This window comes from Magnolia sinica, chromosome 14 (assembly GCF_029962835.1).
Source record: "Magnolia sinica isolate HGM2019 chromosome 14, MsV1, whole genome shotgun sequence".
NCBI classification, from domain to species: Eukaryota; Viridiplantae; Streptophyta; class Magnoliopsida; order Magnoliales; family Magnoliaceae; genus Magnolia; species Magnolia sinica.
Window position 1 is genome coordinate 24,018,265 of NC_080586.1, and position 5,538 is coordinate 24,023,802.

The following is a 5,538-nucleotide window of genomic DNA, read 5'->3' on the forward strand; positions in this document are numbered from 1 at the left end:
TGCTGATCTGCCATAAAAAAGGAGAAAAATAACAAATAAAATAATAAGAATAAATATATATTATATATCATGATGGGCCCTACGTGGGACCCACCATTTCTATCTAGCGATGGCCAGTCGCTGTGTCAAACAGCAGCTATATAGCTGCTATATTGATGTCAGTAGGCCTGTGGGACCCAGTTGATGTGTGGAAATCCACTCCATCCGTCCATCTGTGTGGGCCCTTTTACATGATGTACGTGTGGATCCACACCGTTTAGACCTCGGACGGTGGGACCCACCATGATGCATGTGTTGTATCCATGTTATCCAGCCCACACGTGGGACTCCACCATCGTGTATGTGTTTTATCAATACTGTCCAACCGTCTCTAGCCACGGGCTAGGGACTGAAACAGATTCAAATCTCTGGTGGGTCACCACGTGGACCCCACCATGATGTATATTTGTATTTGCACTGTTTAGTTGCTGGATAGTGCTGTGTAGGCCCCACCTCATGTATGTGCTGTATCCACCGTCTAGTAGTTGGATGGTGGTACACACCATTGATGTATGTATTTCATCCACGACACTCACCTGCTGGGCCTTCCTTGATGTTTATGACACATCCAAACCGTTCATCCATCTCGTGAGCTCATTTTAAGGCTTGAGACAAAAAAATGAGACAGATCTAATTATCAGGTGGACCACACCGCAAAAATCAGTGAGGTAATTGAATGTTCACCATTGAAACTCCTTTTTGGGGTCATAGAAGTATTGGATCAGTATGGAATTTATTTTTTCGCCTAAGTCAGATTTTTTGTGACCTTATGATCAGATTGGATGGAAAATAAGCGCTATGGTGGACCCTGTGGGGTTTTAACGGTGGAAATCATTATCATCGTTGTTATTTATGGTATGGTCCAGATGATCTTCCCATTAATGCAGCCCACTTGATGTATTTGATGCCCATTGGTGCGGCCCATTGATGCAGCCCATGTGATGTGGCCAACCTGATGTATATGAGGCCCATTGGTATAGCCCATGTGATGTGGCCCACCTGATGTATATGAGGCCCATTGTTGTGGCCCGTTGCATTGTATATGAAGCCCGTATGATGAGGCTCAATGTGATGTATGTGAGGCCCTTGTGTGAGGTTGTGGGCCCACTATACGTTTGACTCTATGTGGGCCACTTCTTAGGAGCAATATTGGTTAAAGGACCACATTGATGAGCAATGATGGTTGAATGTCCACATTGTGACCTTCCCTTAGGCCTTATTAGGCCCATTTTCATCATTCTCTAGTGGGTCAACCCAAATCACTGGGCCCCATTGATATTGCATAATCCTGCCATTTGTTGGGATAAACCAAGATGTTGGACCCTCATTGGTTGTTGTAGGGTTGTTTCTTTTATTTTGGAGTCCACCTAGGACTTGTATTGTGCCCCCTAGGGCATCTAGTGGGCTATGATTTAGTATGGTGAAGGAACCCTTTCCCGATCCTTAGGTTATTGGTAGGCCACTTAGGCCCAACCTAGATATGGGGGAGTATATCATTATAGACTAGATCTGCGGTCCTTTCGCAAACCCTGCTCCGTTTATAGGCTAATTTTTTATGTCGATTGACAATGCCGATTATTAATGCTGATTATCAATATCGATTACGAGTATGTGACAACATAACATCATGATACATGCATATACGCATCATCTGCATGCTTATGATGAGATGAGGTTAACCATTGCATATACCTTTTGGCAAGTTGTTTATGTGACTCCCTGATAGGCGGTGTTATCCCTCATGAGCGTACGGTATGCGTAAGATTGATGCATGACTGGATTGTATGACTCATGCATCTTGTATTGTGTGATATGGTTACTATACGCCCAAATGACATCAGGGCCGTGACCTTCAAATGCACATAGTGGAGAGTCGGATTGGATACTGAAAATACTGTTATTAGCATCAGGGCGCTATGACATCCCTGTGTGAAAATCAGTAAATCCGATGGTACCAGAGGATGACTCCAACGTCGAGACCGAGTGGATACATTAGAGCACAAGGGACGTATACCAGTAGGTCGGTCTCCCACTATGTCGTGGTCAATTGGAAAGGGGTGTGACCTTACCCACCTGAGTGAGGGAGCAATATCTAGGTTGAGTTTGACCAGCTTGAGGAATGGGTCCGCTATCGACGAGCCTAGTTCGATATTGGTAGGCGGATAGTGACGTCTGTTTCACTTACCCAGTTGTGCGATCGGATAGGGGCGACAAGTTGGCGTAGAGTGTACTAGACCTCGGTGATTTGTCTAACGTGAGAACTATACTGATATTTAATGAGTTGCATTAATATGTGGATTTAGATGAGGATTAGTATGCTTAAGTTGCATTTCATATCACATGGCCATGGTATGGCCGACATCATTCACGTCTTGCATGGCATGGCCTTGATATGGTTGATAGCATTCATGCCTTGTATCACAGAGCCTTGGTACGGCTGATAATTTTCATGGATTCACTAGCATATTCCACATTACTCTAATATTGCATTCTGAGTATGCTTATATTGTGCACACACTCTCACCCCTCTAAGCGTTTCGTAAGCTTATGCACGACCGTTACATGCAGGTGACGCTAGGACGCCACAACTGCATTAAGATTGGAGCGTGCAACGTACTTCTGGAGCTTTTGATTATCATTGTATTTCCCTTCAGCGAATTGTACCTTATAGTTTTTTATCATAGTAAGTTTTGTGATAGTGTCTTGGTTATTGTTTGTGGGTTATGCTTACTGTGAATCAAATTCATGTTGAAAATCCTCTTTGTAGGATTCGAGGATTGGAACCTGGTGTATGGGTGCCAAGAGCCGAGAACGGGGTACTACGGAGGCAGTCGGCGCCATATTCGGTGATCGAAAATTTTGTGAACCCGTTTTCCGAGTTTGGGGCGTGACAATTACACAGTCCGAATGGCATCCTACGGCAAGAAAAGGTGTCAAAGGGACATGTGATTGTGGTCTTTTCCTGATCTTTAGGGGCTATCTCTATCTAGTTGTAGCCCGAATACCTGTCAAGGAAGCAATAGTATGAGTGGCTAGTTAGCCTTTTCAAGATTTGATCAGTGAAGAGCAAAGGAAAGTGGTCCTTCCTTGTGACGTTATTCAACTTCCTATAGTCAATGCACATTCTCCAACCAGTAGTAACTCTAGTTGGCACGAGTTCATTCTTGGCATTGGCTACGATGGTGATTCTAGACATCTTAGGAACTACCTGAGTTAAACTCACCCATTGATTATCGAATATCGGGTATATGATAACCACATCCAATAGTTTACATACCTCGGCCTTAACTACTTCCTTCATGTTTAGATTTAACCTATGTTGTGGTTGCTGACAGGTCTTCGCATTATCTTCTAGATATGTGGTGAGTACAAATTAAAGGGTCAATTCCCTTGAGGTCCGTAATAGACCATCCAACGGCTCCTTTATGCTCAATGAGAGTAGAGATAAGCACACTCTCCTATTCTTTCTCAAGGTGGGAAGAAATAACCATTGAGTATGTCTCATCTTGACCTAAATAAACATATTTCAAATTAGAGGGCAAAGGTTTTAGGTCAAGCTTTGGTGCCTTGAGGTTAGACAGTAGAGGCACTACATCAGTTTGGGGTAATTTTTCAAATTGTGGCCTCCACCGATTAACTTCAAGTACCAGCACAGTATTAAGCATGGTACCCATCGTCCTAATCCTATCATCATCTAAATCGTGGGCGTGGGCCAAGCATATCTCTAAGGGTTAGAGGATAAGGTCATCAGAGTTCTATCATCCACGAAAGCATTAATCAAGTTAATATCGTGGGCATCGTCATCATCCTCTGCCTGTTTGCTTGTATTGAAAAAGATATTGAACTCCAATGTCATATTCCCAAGAGACAAATTCATGACTCCATTCTTACAATTAATGATTGCATTTGATGTGGCAAGGAATGGGTGACCAATAATGACAGGAATGTGAGTGCTCATATCCACGATGGGTTGAGTATCCAAGATGATAAAATCTACTGGGTAGTAGAATTTGTCAACCTGGACCAACACATCCTCTATTACCCTGCTCGGTACACGAACTGATCAGTCAGCAAGTTGTAATGTAGTCCAGGTGAGTTTTAATTCACCTAGACCTAGTTTTCTGTAAATTGAGTATGGGATCAGATTTATGCTCGCTCCTAAGTCAAGAAGTGCATGCTCAATCTGATAATTCTCATTTACACAAGCGATGGTTGGGATACCAGGATCTTTGTACATTTATGGCACATCTTGCTTTAGGATGACACTCACTTTTTTTGTTGTGAAGATTTTCTTTTGAATATTTTGTCATATTTTGGTTGTACATAGGTCTTTCAGAAATTTGACATATGAAGGTATTTGTTTAATAGTATCTAGTAGAGGAATGTTGACCTTCACTTGCTTAAGCACTTCTAGAATGTCCTGAGAGTTAGAGAGAGGTTTTGGTATAATCAACCGTTAGAGAAATGAAGCAACCGGCTTTCCTTGAAGTTCCAGTTCTAACTCATGTGGAGTGTTGCTAGGTCTCTAAGTTTCATCTATTTTTGGGTTCTTAGGCTTTTCAGCCCTTACCAGAATAGATTGGTCAATTGTTTTCCCACTCCTAAGAGTGATGATAGATTTAGCTTGCTCCATTTGATTTGAAGAGCTCGGGTCGTTGACTTCATATTGCTGTTTTAAATTAGGAAGAGGTTGAGCTGGAAGGTTTTCCTTTTCCCCAATTGCATTTTTTGTCTCAAGCCCTTATATGGCCTTTATAAGGTCTTGAAAGGCTTGTAGCATTCCCTGATTAAAACACTCTTGATTTTAAAGATGCTTTAGGACCAGATCCTCTTAAGGTTTCCCTTGATTTAGAATTTGATTAGGGAATCCTTAAGGAGAAGCAGTTTGTCCATTCCTTCAACAGAAGTTTGGATGATTTCTCTAACTGGGATTGTATGTATTTTAAGTGGATCCACTGAAAGGTCTTTGGTAGTTATTCATGACATTAGATTGCTCATTCCGTACCTCTTGAAAAGCAGGTATTGTTGGACAATTTTTAGTTGTGTGAATGTTGCAAGCACAAATACCGCAAACAGTTTCCATAGCCTTATCCTTCTTTAGTTCCATGGCTTCAAGTTTTCGTATGAGATTACCCACTTTAGCATTTATATCATTATCTTCTTTTAGAAGATAAATTCCACCCCTCTCCTTTAATTGAGTAGGCTTAGAAGTGGTGCTAGATTTTGGGGAGATGTCCCATGATTGTGTGTTTTCAGCAAGCTTGTCAAAATAATCCCACACATCATCGATCTCTTTGTTCATGAATTTCCCATTGCACATTGTCTTGACCATTTAACGCATGGAAGAAGTCAGCCCATCGTAAAAAAGAAACTTGTTATTTTCTAAGTTTCAAAACCATGTTGTGGGCATGAATTGACAAGTTCCTTGAACCGTTCCTAACATTGGAAGAATGTTTCATCTTCCTTTTGGGCAAAGTTCATGATCGATTTTCTAAAGGT

The 5,538-nt window shown here is 41.8% G+C and overlaps 1 non-coding gene across 1 annotated transcript; it reads left to right on the top strand.

Moving 5' to 3' along the window:
- Nucleotides 1–5,431: 5,431 nt before the first annotated feature.
- LOC131226474 (small nucleolar RNA R71) lies at nt 5,432–5,538 on the top strand. The gene has a single exon (XR_009161856.1). It is a non-coding gene; the product is annotated as a small nucleolar RNA R71 (small nucleolar RNA).